Source organism: Branchiostoma floridae, chromosome 6 (assembly GCF_000003815.2).
Source record: "Branchiostoma floridae strain S238N-H82 chromosome 6, Bfl_VNyyK, whole genome shotgun sequence".
NCBI classification, from domain to species: Eukaryota; Metazoa; Chordata; class Leptocardii; order Amphioxiformes; family Branchiostomatidae; genus Branchiostoma; species Branchiostoma floridae.
Window position 1 is genome coordinate 24787435 of NC_049984.1, and position 15802 is coordinate 24803236.

A 15802-nucleotide genomic window follows, 5' to 3' on the forward strand; every position below is an offset into this window, starting at 1 on the left:
TTCCTCACTTTACTCAAGTGAAAAATGAGTCGTCCCTCGAATAGGACGTTAAATGGAGGTCCCGTGTATGGGGAGAGCCATACCCCATGCACGTTAAAGAACCCCCACACGTGCGATGGTGCGGTGTGCGTTGGTGCAAATCCTTCTGTCGGGAGTTGGTGATTCACTTCAAATCACCCGGATGGAGGCCTGGCGAACCTCTGTCTCGTATCAGCCACATGGTGAATTACATCATTCACCCGGACGGGAGACCTGGCGCATCCCCGTCTTGTAATTAGCCTACGAAAGGGTATGTCACCCCGTAAGGGGCGGTATAACCCCGTCGTGTGTAGACATGTGCGAACATGTCTACATTTGATCACGTCGACCGATGATGAATAAATCACCCGGAACAAAGCCAGACAAGACGTCTTACGTTCTCTGCTGTAGCTTCAATGTGAAAGGCACCTTCCTTCAAATGAAAGGTCACTTGTCTTTTCAATGTATCCAAGAAATAAAGTCACTGATGGCACAGACGTGTTAAGAAGCGTGAAAGACCATTGAGGCAGCCAGATCAATAAGTTCCGTATTTTGTTCCGAACCTCGAACAATCGTTTGGACATATGGCTTAGCCATTGGAGACAATCTTCTTTTTCCTCTTTTGCAGCCATTGGGGACAATATGGCGTCGACATTGACCTATCGCTAAGCAGCAACAAAGGTCAATTAGAATCACAGGGATTTGGTCCAAAGGGCCCCTTTTTGTTATTATGTATAATGTTTACGTGCCTTCGTGGATGCTATTTTGGCGTGTGGCCAACTGAAGATAGGAGTTTGCCTTTTGTCTTGCCAATGTATGCTGTCATAACTTTTTACTTGTAATTGTCAAATTTATTTTGAAAAAAAACACGAACTCAGGCCTATTGATTATATGGATGGCATCCTCTTGGGACCCTAAAACTGATGCCAGCGTGCGAATTCAGAAAGGGTTTCGCAAAAACATGATACATTCATTATGAAATATAAGTAGTCAGAAAGTTTGAACAAATGACTAAACACACAGGGTACTGGTATGGTATGCCGAACAAAAGACAGTTTTCTACGATTTACGATATGATCGAAAACTTTTCTTGGAAACGGACGAAAATTTATGTGCGCGCGGATATCATTCATAGAATCAACATGGCCTAAAGAAGTGGTTGGGGACTAGTATAAGTGATAAGTATCATGATTTTTTATTAAAGCAAAATATGCTGAATGGGTGTCTCTGCATACGCTATAAGACACCTCATACATATGCACAATTCCTCCCACTTACATCCTGTTCTAATAACGGGAGAGTACTAGATAGATTCAGCCTTGGATCTCCTAAAAGGCAGGAAAGATCCACTAAAAGAATCGATACAGCGTCCTGGGAGTGCTATAGATAAAGCCTTTCGGTACGCACATTTCCTTGGAAATGCTTCTTCCAACACTTCACGACTTCAAAAGTGGGAATGAGCTGTGATATTTTGCTGGGTTGATGTGTTGGATATGGCCGCTTGGAGCTTCTACGTGACTGTGGTGATTCGTTACGTACAGTTTGAAGTTGGTTATGAGCTTCCGAATCTCATCACGTTGTAGTGGTCAGTGGGTGTCCAATCACTCTTGCACAGATCAAACTACGTGTCTGTCTTCTTCTTATACCCTCTGAGGCCTAGGATGTTTTAGTGTTCCAGGAAACCTGACCAATTCTACGAAAAATTCTATTGACCTCTTTTTAATCGGCCGTGCGCACTGGCACTGAAAAGGGACATACAATTTTCAACTTTTCGACTTCTTTGTGATGAACACGTTAAAATAACGCTTTTTTAACGGACGTGTTTTCCTCATTTTCTGTTGCAAGAACTGATTTAAAGATTAAAAAAGTTGTGCCCTGACACTTCTGTATAACTAGAATGTGGTGTTGTACTGGTGTTCTGTTCTATTTCAGTTTCACATCGCTAAACAGTATTTGTTTTGTGACTTTGACTGAAATCTTAAAAAAGAGAGTGAATACTACGTACGCTAGTATTTCCAGAAATGTATTTGTGTAGTCATAAATGGATGAAACATAGTCTGCACAGTTAAATGATTGACAGGGCCAGCTGCATAAAGACAGGCGAGCTATGCTGCCAATTTCCTTAATTGCCTTCATGGGTGGTTGGTAATTTATTCACGACTACTGTATTGAATAGTTATTTTAAGCATTGGTTGTGTAAGAAGAGTCTCTTTGTTCAGTTCTTCTGGCAGTTTTGCTTGGGATGTCACTTTTTTCCGCTCGTCCTTCAGGTTCACATAAATAGCCATGGTTGGTGCCTACGTGACTCGGGTCATTGATCCAAGAAAGTTCTCCCCGGATGTAACGATACATATTGCCAAGGGTTTAGCTCCGTCAAGTTCAAATGCAGCGGAACCAATTATGAGGGTTAACACAAGCTGTGTCTATACAGATACGCACAGATGATGGGAATTCATCGAATATGATTAATCTTAATTAACACGACAAAAGTACAGCGACTTTCGTAAGGTCTGCATGTATAAACTACCTACAATGCAACTAAACAGATATATATGGATATCTATAGGTATGAATAAGTCAACATATAGGGTCTACCATCTACACTATTGGTTCTACAGTATAAAAATTATCGCCTTCCAAAATGTAGTTGAGTTTATCTATCGAACAGAGAGTAGCAAATTCTTTAGAGCAAGCGGAAGGTAATATGAGAACAGCTCTGTGCGTTTGTCATCATATCGTAAACAATCCATGACAAAGCTAAGTGACGTTCGTCTTCGATCTAATTTTGGCAGAATATGTACGGAAAAGACTGTCAGATCGACGAAAACACTCTTTCACACCTTTCACAACCCTTGTTTCTGTCTTTTTCTTCTTAAAGCCTGGGAATGTTTTTGTTTTGTTTTTGTGTTCCCGGAAACCCGGGCGATTGTAAACCTACCGACCCTAGGCCTAACATTTTGGGTCGGCCGCTAGCGCTGGCAAGCAATTTGACGTCTTTGTGATGAAAACGTTAAAGAATATCTTTTTAAACGTGCGTGTTTTACATATTTCTGTTGCAAGAAGGAGAATCGAAAATTGTCCTTCACTTCATATCTGTGTAGTTCGAATATGGTGTTAAAAAGGAAGGAAGTGAAAGTGAAAGGAAGTGATCTCGATCCAGTTTTAGCTCACTGAAGACCAGTGTCCTGTTAATTGTATGTTATTTTTAAATTGTTAAACAGTATTTGTTGGGTTACTTTGGCCGAAATCTGTAGAGAGAGAAAGAATCCCTGCGTGCGTACCCCTTTTTTTTCGGAACCTTACTCGAAAACACAATATTTCTTTCTTCGGTCGAAGAGACAAACGCTAATGGGGTATCAGTGACGTGGATTATCGCAAGGCGTCTGCCGTCATTTCTGATTCCTTTTAAAGAGAGGCAGCTCAAGTCAAACAGCCTCTCTAAAGCCTATGTCACACTTCCAGGACCTTCTCCGATTCCCCCACCTTAACCAAAGAGAATGACACTATCCAATCAAGGTTGGCGGCCGCCAGATCAGTTTTAGGACGTCACTGCTATCCTTCGTGACGACCATTTCAAAACCAGTCCATGGCTTGCTCCTAACAGAGCCCCGAATGCTTTAGACCTACACCCACCCTCGCAGAGCAACTGAAGACTTCCAAACTACTCCTAACCAAATTCTTGACTATTGGGAAGGTTGCCGGTCGTAGAAAGCCATCAACAACTACCTAACGACTAATGGTAGTGGTTTATTCAATTATTACATAAATTTAAGAAAGGAGTGCATGAGGAATGGTGAGTGGAGTGGGTCTAGTATTGTGCCCTGTGGCACCCCACATTCACTTTCCTCCCAGTACTAGTTCACACCACACGTTAGCAAACACAGAGTGTTCTGGAAAACGCGTAACCAAAGTACATGTACTGTGATAGCTTCTACATAAAAAGCTGGAATAAAATAAAAGACCAAATCATTCAAAGAACGTATGTTAGGGAGAGTTTCGAAACATTTAATGATTGCATTATTTGTAGCTATTCCTTCTCTCCAAGGAAACAAGTAGAAGGTAGAGACAACCCCTAATGGGGTATTAGTGACGTGGATTATCTCAATGCGTCTGCCGTCATCCCTGACCCTTTTAAAAGAGAGACAGCTCGTGTCAAACATCCTCTCTAAAGCTCCCGACACACATTCAGGGCCTTCTCACAACTTTATGAATTAGCCCCGACCGCTATCTGACCAAGGTTGGCCACTCATAACTTTCGTGACGACCATTTCACAACTTGCTCCCAACCGAGCCCCGAATGCTTTCGGACCAACGCCCAACCACTCCAATCCTCACAGGCCAAATGAAGATCACGTCGACCATGCGGCTACCACTCGGTTGAGATAAGGCGGCCCAGGTACGCTCGATTTGTGTTGAGTTCCGGCGCTTGTATCCTTGTCCAGCCGAATTCGAACCATATTCGATTATGTTCTATTACGTAATTTAAATAGAACGCGCGTTCGAACCTGTGGTTATTTGCGACTTTTTCATGTAAACACGCACCGCAAGGGCCATTTATCCTTGGTGGGTGCTTGTGCTGATCAGTTTATAACATTTACGGCCGGCTTCATGCCCAGCTCAAAATAAGAGTATTGATCTTTGTAGTACACGTGTTTTACTTATGATCCCTTTCTTATCAAAGTTGTCCAAGGTCTTTTGTGTCATTATTCAATATTTTGAACTTTGGTGCATTTTCAACCCAAAATTGAAGAAAAAATAGTAATTTCTGATGTTTTTGGCCCCAAAAAAGCAATGTAATCCTAATTTCAAACAAAATACCCCTGGATAAAAATGATAAGTATGAGGTAGGCTTTCATCCTTGGGAATATCATGATTGAAGGTCTTGTTTCCACCTGGGCGTAGACCCATGAAATAAGCATTACTTTTTTTAACCAAAATATGTATTTCTAACCCCAAACCCGGTATGTGAAATACAAAATCACAAGTATTCAAAGTGTTTCAAGTAGTGCTAAAACTGTGCGAAGTTTCATCGTAGTGTGACCGAGCAATCAAAAGTTACATTCATATTGTATAGAATACTACTTTATCACAAGCCTGGGTCGCCTTAAGCCAACCGAGCAACCTACTCCCGACCAAGGTCTAGGGAAGTCAAATTGAGGTCGAGAGGCCATGGTCGGCCATGTTTAAAGAATCATTTTCTTCAGTTTGATGGCACCATACTGTTATTTTCTGAAGATACTGTTTCCTCTTAAAGAGATTCAAAATGTTTCAGAATCTTTAGATTGACGGTACCGCCTGTGCCATTTTCAAAAGATATGATACTGTTTTCTCGTAAAGAGATTCAAAATGTCTTCTTTAGTTTGATGACACTGTCCGTGTTACTTTCTGAAGACATGATACTGTTTTCTCGTAATGAGATTCAAATTTTGTTTAGTTTGATGGTGCGCGCTTCTTATTTTTCTGAAGATATGATACTGTTTTTCCGTAAAGAGGCTTAAAACGTTTCCTTTAGTTATACCGCTCGTGTTATTTTCTGAAAATATGATACAGTTTCCTCAAAAAGAGATTTAATTTTTGTTTAGTTTGATGGTGCGCCCTTCTTATTTTTCTGAAGATATGATACTGTTTTTCCGTAAAGAGGCTCAAAACGTTTCCTTTAGTTATACCGCTCGGGTTATTTTCTGAAAATATGATACAGTTTCCTCGAAAAGAGATTCAATGTTTGTTTAGTTTGATGGAACCGCTAGTGTTATTTTGTAAATGTATGATACTGTTTCCCGTAGAAAAACTCAAACTGTTTTGTTATGTTTGATTGCACCGCACGTTCTATTTTCTGAAGACCTGATTCTTTTTTCCATGTATATAGAAATCAGTAGCTGCTTGTTCACGTTTATGGCATGGTGTCTTTGTGTTTTTTTAATCCTCTAAGACACAAAGTCTTAGAGTGTCTTGGTCCTCTTATCTCGTAGCTAGAAAATTAACTTGCTCAGTGCCATTGACACTGCTTCCAATAAGTCGACAGGTGGTGCAGAATAGATATGGTACTATGAAGGAAAGCGCGATTCTATGAATAAAAGAACGGAGTTAAAAGAATTTATGCTAAACTGATGGTGTTATAAATACCTTCGCTCTTCTTGGTGCATGGGTTTATGTAGGAACAGATAATCAAATTATCAGAATATGATGCTCGGGAGTGATTGTTTGACTATCAAATGGCGTACTAGTAATTGAGGAAAGGAGTGCGTGAGGAAAGGAGAGTGGGTCCTATTATCGTGCCCTGTGGGACCCCTCCTTCTATTTCCTCCCAGTCTCAGCCCATACAACATGTGGGTAGCATATCACGTGGCCACTGTATACTTTTTTTTAAATTCAGTGGTTCACTTGCATGGCGGAAACAAGTACAAAGGACCGTGCAACTCAGAGAATCTTGATGGGCTATGTGTACGGAATTTAGATCTAATTCCGACGGTCTTAGAGTGTCTGGCGGAATTCTGAAAAATGATCAATCCCTTCCAAGTTTGGTTGAAGATCCCTTCCAACTTTGGGTATCAATATAAGTCCACTTCTCTTCGGAAGAACGATTGCGTGCATCGGCATTCGTTGAGCAAGTGGTAAGAGAGTTGTACTTATTTCTGTGCGATTGCCAGGTCACCGTACGCAGGCTGTACTTACACGTGCTCTGATTCGTACATACGGTTTCCTTGCTCAATCTACTCGCTATACGGGGCACTTGCGTCGCCCGTAGTGGCTCGTACGGGGGCCGGGGGGGAGGGGGGGGGGGGGAATTCGCAGGCTGAGTGCAGACAAAGTTCTAAATGCGCTTAACGTGCTACGGCGTGAGTGCATGCTCCCAAATCCGTTGTCTTCCGTACGATTTCGGTACGAGGCGGTACTTACCTCTTAGGCATCCCCAAAGATTGCCGACGTTTTTTTTTCACGAAGACAGCTCGCATTTGCACGTGCGGCGGGTTGTGCCGTTAAGCTAAGAAAAGTCCCACCGAGCCCATTTTTTAGTACACACCAAAATCTGTGTCACATTTATTAGTTTCGCCGTGATTATATACCGTAAGGCGAGGCGCGCGCATACGGAACAACCATTACGCCTGGTTTCGTCAATCTAGGACGACACCTTCCGCGTCCGACGATATACATCTTTGTTTGAACAGCATTACTTAGCGCACGTTCTGACATGATTTCCCTGACGTATATAACAAATCTATCTGTGTTGGATCGGATGGAGAGAAGTAGCTAGTCTGAGCTGACTGTGTTGTTGGATTTATCGTAGCCTCCGTTGGAGTCTTCGAACGGGGCTGGTTTTTATTTGGGGGAGGGGGTGGCTAGGTTCTCGAAACGGGGAGAAACTACATTCCACGGCACAATTCCCTTCCTCGGCAAACCCCCTTCCTCGGCAAATTCCCTTTTCCCGGCATAACAGAACCTAGCCAACGTTTAAAACCCACCCCCCACCCCCAAAAAAAGCCCCGTTCGAAGACTGCAACGGAGGCTACGATAAATCCAACTACACAGTCAGACTAGACTTCTCTTGATCCGATATAACACAGATAGATTGATTATTTACGCCAAAGAAATCGTGCCAGAACGTGCGCTAAGTAATGCTGTTGAAACAAAGATGTATTTCCTCGGACACGGAAGGTGTCTTCCTAGATTGACGAAGCCTAGATTCATCGAAAGAGCGCGCATATACCGGGGCCGTTGCGCTCGGTTGCAACATGTTCGGGCGGTACGGTTGTTGCGCCCGTAGGGATCTTTCTTAAGGTAGCAGAACACTATTTTAGCCTATGGAGATTTCTGTAGTTAAGGGCGACAGGGTGACTGGCTTCGACGTGGTAAAAATTAAGATAGGGTGCAGTAGATAAATATGAAAAACGAATATGTTTTAGTTCACGAGTACAACGTCCACATAAAAAAACAAGCTGTCTGCATATTGGCGTCTGACGCTTCTTTGAAATAGCGCTCTGCGGAGGTCCATTGAACTGCAGCCCGCAACTGGTCCGAACCTAGACCTGAACCGAACATGTATTTGAATTGCCTGTACTTGTGACCACCCCAAGTTCGAGCCCGACTCAAAAAGCCTAAACCTTGACCCCTAACCAACTACTCCGAGAAACATCATGTTGTTGACACAGTGTGCTACACTTATCTGTATCTGTATCTATATAGCCGGTATAACCGGCGTAACACACTGGCTTCACAGCCACGCGGCGCGGCAGCAGCTGGTTATATTACACCGAAGGACCTGTCACAACTTTTGCACATCTATCTGCAAGCGCTCTTTGAAACTATCCAGAGAAGATGCCCCTACTGTGTTTGGTGATAACAAATTCCACTCTACGATGGTTCTGGGAAAATACGAAATTTTGAACACATCAATCCTAGGTTACTAACTCTGGTACTTGAAGTCATGGCCGTTTCATGTCCTTTTTTGAGCTGGTATTAGATACGTATCAGTTGGTATGTACGTACGTCCACCAATCCACCAATACGTCATTTAGAGTGACGAAGCGTGCAGTACATGCTAATGCACGTAAGAAGGCAACGACCGTTTACTAAAGGGAAACTATTAGCAGCGACGGAGATTGATCGTTGTGAGACCGACATTAGTCCGATCACGTTCCGACACTCCATAACGTTTTCCCTCGAGTAAATCATCAAACCCCATCTCTGTCGGATTCATGAAGTGCGAACAGGCAAACGTGTCTAATGCTTAGAGCACAATTGGAAAGGGGGCTGTTTCGGGCACTTTCAGTGTTACCCCTATGTGGCCCCGTGGGACGGGCCCCGGAGTTCTTTTAATTTCAGTTATAATCAACCCGGCGACAAATACACGCCATGACCTAACTGTAAGAATACCGAGAGGTACCCCCGCAGCATCCTGCAGTCTACTGGGACAAATTTGTGGCTTAGAAGCCCGGCCGGGGCCAAATCCCCTGACGGCACTGATACCTCAATGAGCCTGACGATTGTTGCGGTAAACGCCATTCGCCAACTGGTCACGAACAGGCGTCAATGCACTGGAAATCGGCGTCAACGAGCGCCAATTCGCCGCGAAATCGCAAATTTGAACGTTCAATAAGGTCAATTCTAAGCCCAAGCCTACGAAATTCTTCACACCTCCACATCCCTCGATGCAGAACCACCATTTACAAAAACAGCTTCATTCCCTACACCTCCAGGCCCTGGAACAGCCTGGAACAGTTCAAAACACGTCACCGACTCTACCACTCTCCGATAGTTTTTATAGTTATTGATTATTTTTATTGTATTATATTGTAATGTTGTGTACCAGCCCATAGCTGCTTAGGCAGACCCATGTAATGACTTGTCTCATCGTCAATAAAGTCAAGACAATAAAAAGGCAAGTGGCAAAATGCCGTGAATGGTCACGAACTAGACGCCAAAATTGGAGTCAATAGGCACCAATGGATAGTAAGTAGAAGCGAAATAGATGGCAAAAGGCGCAATTCATTCTGGAAAAAATCAAAATCTCATTTTCAAGGTTTGTTTGTTCTAATACCTCTATAAAGACATATCAATACACATACATGGTACAAAACACATAGTAGAAATCTGGTAACGATATGGTTCGTGTCCGTTGTTTTTGGTCATTTCTATAGCTGTAGTATTTTAAGGCAATACGCCTGTTTCAAATCATATTACCTATGTACTATGATCAGTATCATTTAGTTAACATCCTTTTATCATTGAAATTTCTTTTTGATGCATTTTAATCATTTTTCATAGGTTTCGATTGAGTTGCGATTTTCGATAACTTGTTCCTCTGGGCTTGTAAGACAAATGCGCCCACGTCAGTGTGACCGCAAGGGAAAATTGGCCATAGATCCACAAAGGTGCCGCAATAAACAATTGTCAACTACTCGTTGTCCAGATACCCGTTTTATGTAAATTTATCTATCTCTAACGGTGGAATAGGCAGCGTTTAAATGAATATACTATTGCAAACTACTCGTAGCCAAGATAGCCGCTATTTGTACATTTATTGGTAGAGCAATTACAAAGATAAGCATCTGTAGTCACTAACTAATTGTAGAAACCGGAAGATATGCTAAGATTCCTTTAACCAGAGGATTTGTTCATTCTGCCCAAATGAGATAGAAGACGAACGTCATTTTGTTATGTTGTTCACAATATAATGTTAAGCGCATAAAGCTGTTCACATTACTTTCCGCTTGCTCTAAAGAATTTGCTACTCTATGTTCTATAGATAAATTCAACTACATTCTGTGAGACAATAACCCTCACTGTGTACAAGTAGGCAAATATATCCACAAACGTTTATACTGTAGAACCAATATCTTGATTTATTCATACCTGTCTGTTTACTTGTACTGCAAGTAGTTGTTATAGACTTAAGAAGTCGCTGTACTTTTGTCGTGTCAATAAAGATTCCATTTATCTATCTCTAAGCTAAGGGAACAACCAGCCGTAAGTGCAATTTGTCCGTACGTTGTTTTGGGAGGCCACGTCCGCCACGTATTTCTAAAAACGTTCAGGCTTTACAGGGCTGGCGCGTCGTCCGTACTGGCACGTACGGGGGGCGAATCCGCAGCCCGATGGCACACAAAGTTTTGCCTGCACGTTAAGGTTTACGGCGTCTCTGCGTGTTCCAAATCCGTCGGATTCCTTACGAATTCGTACGGAGGTGGCACTTACCACTTACGGATCCCAAAAGATTGCCCACATGTTTTGGCACGTAGAAAGCACGTATTTGCACGTAAGGCGGGTTTTGCCCTTGGCTAAACGGAATTGACAGCGTTTGGAAAAAAACACAAAGTCTGTCCATAGCAACACAGCCAATTTTACCCCCACGAACTACATGTAGCCATTTCATCCATTAACGGCTGAAAACGTGATGTGGCAAAGTTCAAGTCTAAAGACGTGTAATCTAGCAACAAGCTCAAGGGCGCATATTTTAATCTATAACCTTTATCCGTGAGCTACCCTAAATCCGTTGTTTTTAAAAACACTGGGCATATATTGATAAGAAGTCGACGGACGTTGGTTTCCCATGGGAATATTTCCATGTCCTCGTCCCTCGGATAGGACGTTAAATGGATGTCCCGTGTATGGGGAGAGCCATACCCCATGCACGTTAAAGAACCCCCACATGTGCAATGGTGCAGTGTGCGTTGGTGCAAATCCTTCTGTCGGGAGTTGGTGATTCACTTCAAAATCACCCGGATGGAGGCCTGGCGAACCTCTGTCTCGTATCAGCCTCATGGTGATCTACATCATTCACCCGGACGGGTGTGTCACCCCGTAAGGGGCGGTATAACCCGTCGTGTGCGAACATGTGCGAACATGTACAGAGTTAGCCCTTGATAATAGCCTATGGCTAGTTGGGCAACCCTGGCTGTTGTTAACAGCTGAACAAATAAATGAATAAATGAAATGAATATTTCCAAAATATTGCAGCTTTAAACCTCCGTCCGTCGACTTCATACCTCTAAATACGTTGCCTCTAAAACAACGTATTTAGGTTACCCCGCGAATAAAGGTGAACTAGCTTTTCACACGAGTACTTGACATGTGTGCTCTGTGAGTATTAAATCTGCGCTATGAAGTATTTTGTACCTGCAAAAAATTGACTTTCAAAATTTACATGGTAACTTAAAGCAACCATACAGCATTGCAAGGAAGTATTTTAGGGAGAAATGTTATATAACATCATCGCACCATTTTTTAGGGCTGCCTAAATATGTAGTCCCGGCCACTACTATCCCCCACCAAAACCTCTTCCTGGAGGAATACATATCAAGCTAACTGCATGTTAATACACGCCAATTGAAGCGGAATCGAACCACCGTAAGAAAATTGGAGCAATTTTTGAAAAACGACAGTGAAATTCCATTATCGATGTTGAACGATTGGCCTTTGATCGATCCGACTTTTTGAAGATTATAGAGTGAAATATATAAAGTAACCACATACAACCTTACATTTTCACCATTACCAAGAAGCGAGAAGAAGTCGAACTTTCGTACTAGACTAGACCTACGATGCTTTTCCATTTGCCTTTGTTGTGACATGCACTTAGCTCGGTTGTGTAAAACTGTGCAATAATGGTCTTCATTCAGTCAGTAATGATTTTTCAGCGTCTATGTCGTTCCCGACATTTTTGAAACGTTGCCCTTCATTCAGTTATACTTTTTGCAGCGTCTATGTAACGTTAGTTCCCGACATTTTTGTAACGTTTTCGTGAGCAAATTTACAATGATATGTTTTCTTTTAAGTCGTAGGTATGCCTGGTGATGACCAAATTTGGTAATGGGATTTTTGCCACAATTTTTCTTAAACGTTTTGAATGACAGAGTGATTCATGAAATGTTAAAACGCAGCTGGATATGATTTCTAAAACGGCCAAACGTTTCAGATAGCATCCGCTCTATTTTCCGTGAGTAACACTTAAGATATCCGGTAGAAAGAAAACCCTGACTATGAATTGATTTGCAAAGGAGCTGAATACGCTGTAATAAAATCCGATCAGCCATAGTTTGTATATGATGCATATGTACAATGTATCTAGTAGTAACCGTACTTTGTATTTCTAATTCGTAATTTAGTTATAATTCGTGCTTGCTTAAAAAGCGCTGCTGTAATTGTACGGCTGCACAATTCAGTCTCCTCGACTGCAAGACTGCTTTTATTGCGTGTCATCTCTGTATATTTGTGAGACGAATAGATAAACCAGTCTATTAAGTCAAAATCTTATTACCTGGATGTCTAACCTTCATTGACGTAATTTATGATAGTGGAAAATCATAAAAGTCTTCTATATGAATAGCTGAAAGACATCTCTAATCGAATCTGGGGCTTTTTGACATGCCTCCTCTCAGAGAAGAGAATAGTTTCGAAAAACGAAACGCAGTCTACCGGATGGTAAATATCTATAACCCAAATGCAAATATCAATCGACAAAGCTGGCCCTAGCCGCCTTATGTCAAGGGAACACTGGCGAAAAAAATGACAAATATGTTCTTGTTACCTTCTCAGAGAAGAGAATAGTTTCGAAAAACGAAACGCAGTCTACCGGAATGGTAAATATCTATAACCCAAATGCAAATATCAATCGACAAAGCTGCCCCTAGCCGCCTTATGTCAAGGGAACACTGGCGAAAAAAATGACAAATATGTTCTTGTTACCTTCTCAGAGAAGAGAATAGTTTCGAAAAACGAAACGCAGTCTACCGGAATGGTAAATATCTATAACCCAAATACAAATATCAAACGATAAAGCCGCCCCTAGCCGCCTTATATCAAGGGAACAGAGACGAAAAAAGACAAATATGTTCTTGCTACCGCGTCTTCTCAAAACAACGTTCCGATCAAATTTTCGCCAGCAAGCTAACCTTTCAAAAACAAAAACCGGTACAAACTAGCTAACAACAAGTGGTTCAAAAAAACTCCGTATCACGAAGATAATCAAAATTGCTGCCAATATGAAGTGGTAGCTATAGGCGATCTGTGACTTGCTAAAATAAACATGCGTTCAAACAATGTACGGAAAGACAATGTCTTTTTCTACACATAAAGAAACACCTTGCTGCTAATGGAATATTTGAAAATGACTTACCGAATCTCACAGGAGATATGTCACAACCGTGGCTATAGCTGACTGTGGCTCAACACAAACTGTTCCTCCTAGATATTCACCAGCGCTGAGCGAAAATATGCTCTAATGACGTCAGCACACACACGCTTTGCGATTGGTCGCTTACTGGGTGATTGACAGCAAACTGAAACGACAGGAGGAAAAACGAAACCTGTTTAAAACTCGAGGAGGGAATTCGAAAGAGCGATTTGATGGATAGATTTGCTCTGCTTTGTGATTGGTCGGTTTCTGAGTGATTGACAGCAAACTAAAACGACGAGAGGAAAACCGAAACCTCTTTAACATGTACTCGGAGAGTGAATGGACTGCTTGATGAACCGACGGTCAGATAACACGTGGTATTCCATTGCAGATTTGCTAAGCTTTGCGATTGGTCGGTTCTGAGTGATTGACAGAAACTGCATGGAAAGACCAGAGAAAAACAATACCTGTTTGTCGTATACTCGGAAAGGGAACGGATGAGCGAATTGATAAACAGAAGGCTAGATAACACGCCGTATTCTATAGGAGATTTGCTCCGCTTTGCTATTGGTCGTTTTCTGGGTGATTGACAGCTAAGTAAAAAAGACCGTTGGAAAACGAAACCTGTTTAACATGTACTCGTCTACTCGTTTCGGAAAGGTTATGAGCGACTTAGTTAACCGAGGGTTAGATAACAAATGGCATTCTTTTGTGTAGATTTGCTCTGGTCTATGAAGTATACGGGTGATAAACGTTCTGAAACGCACAGAGCTTAACGCATTGGTCATGCAGTCATCCGTTATACGTTCGTTTTCCAGATAGTGGTACCAACGGACGCAGCTGGAATGAAGCAAGGTGTGAGGCAAGACAGCTCTTCCACACATTTAAGTTGCACTTTCACTGCACTTGAAAGATACTCAACGAATTGCAGTGATAGAGAACGAATTCTCTTCCTTTTTGTGTATTCTGTCGCCTTCTAAGTCATACGGATTACGCCATATGTAAATTATAAAAAAAGAATTCGGAGAAAATAACAAAACAGTGACGCAGTGAACGAACTCCGCAGTGACGCAAGCTTGACCCAAGTGCCAGCGCTGGTTCAGAAGTAGTCTGCATTCATCATAATCTACATTAGTATCTCAGTTCAATACCATCCAAGCAGAATATGAATTTCCTGATCAACTTTGATTTTTTTCCTTCAAAATTTAGAGTCGGCTTGCGTAGACGACTCTTAAAAGACCAGCAAGTAACCTTCGTGCCGACCTATTCCCTAGATGACATAGATGACCTTGATAAACGATTAAGTCCCAACCATAGTGCGGAGAAGGTCGGGAGGCCATGGTTGACTATTAGTGACGGGAGATTCATTCCATGACATATAGGTAAATGTAGTTACATAATCTTATTTGGGCCACCAGTGCAGCATTGCGGGGTTCTAAAGATTACTCAACGAATTTCAGAGATAAAGAAGAAAATAATTTTTTTTTTGTGTTTGTTGTCTTTTAAGTCAAACTTTTATGAATTACGCAATATCGAAAGTTATTTGAAAATTGGCGAAAATAACACGACAGTGCCACTGTGAACGAACCCCAAAGTGACGCAAGCTTGACGCAAATGCGGTGAGAATGCACCTTTAGGGCCTTCTCATGATTTGCCCCCCCCCCCCCCTTCCCTCCAAACCAAGGTCAACGCTGGGTCGGTAGTATACTAGTAGTCTAAATTCATCCTAATCTATCTCAGTCCGATACCATCCAAGCAGAATATGAATTTCCCAATCAACTTCTTTTTTTTTTTTAAATTTAGAGTCGGCTGGCGCAGACAAAAAAAAACACATGAAGATAATTTTCCGGCAAACATGACTGATACGGTCAGAAAGAGGAAAATCTAACGAGTTATCCAGCCAATTATAAAGAAAATTTTAGTACTACAGATTTTTTAATCATCCACGGCTACAGCATCGCAACTTGGCTTACACAGCACCTCAGAGGTCAATCTTGGTCTCGGAGCCTGTTTACATTCAAGGCGCAATGATGCCAGGAAGTGAGCGTTGGGCCAAAGCACAATTTGCACCAAAATCACACCATTTCCTACGCTTTTCATCCATGTTAGCGTTTAATGTCATTTCTCAGTAAATAATGAGAAATGTAAACTCAAACATAGATCCTCGGAAGC

General features: G+C 42.0%; 1 protein-coding gene across 1 annotated transcript in view; it reads right to left on the minus strand.

Moving 5' to 3' along the window:
• The window catches only part of LOC118418394 (prokineticin receptor 2-like), a 57345-nt gene extending 43557 nt beyond the window's left edge, over positions 1-13788 (minus strand). Inside the window, exon 1 of the mRNA XM_035824272.1 lies at positions 13631-13788. The gene's annotated coding sequence lies outside the window, so the exon portion shown is untranslated. The remainder of the gene's footprint in view (positions 1-13630) is intronic.
• Between the last annotated feature and the right edge of the window lie 2014 nt (positions 13789-15802).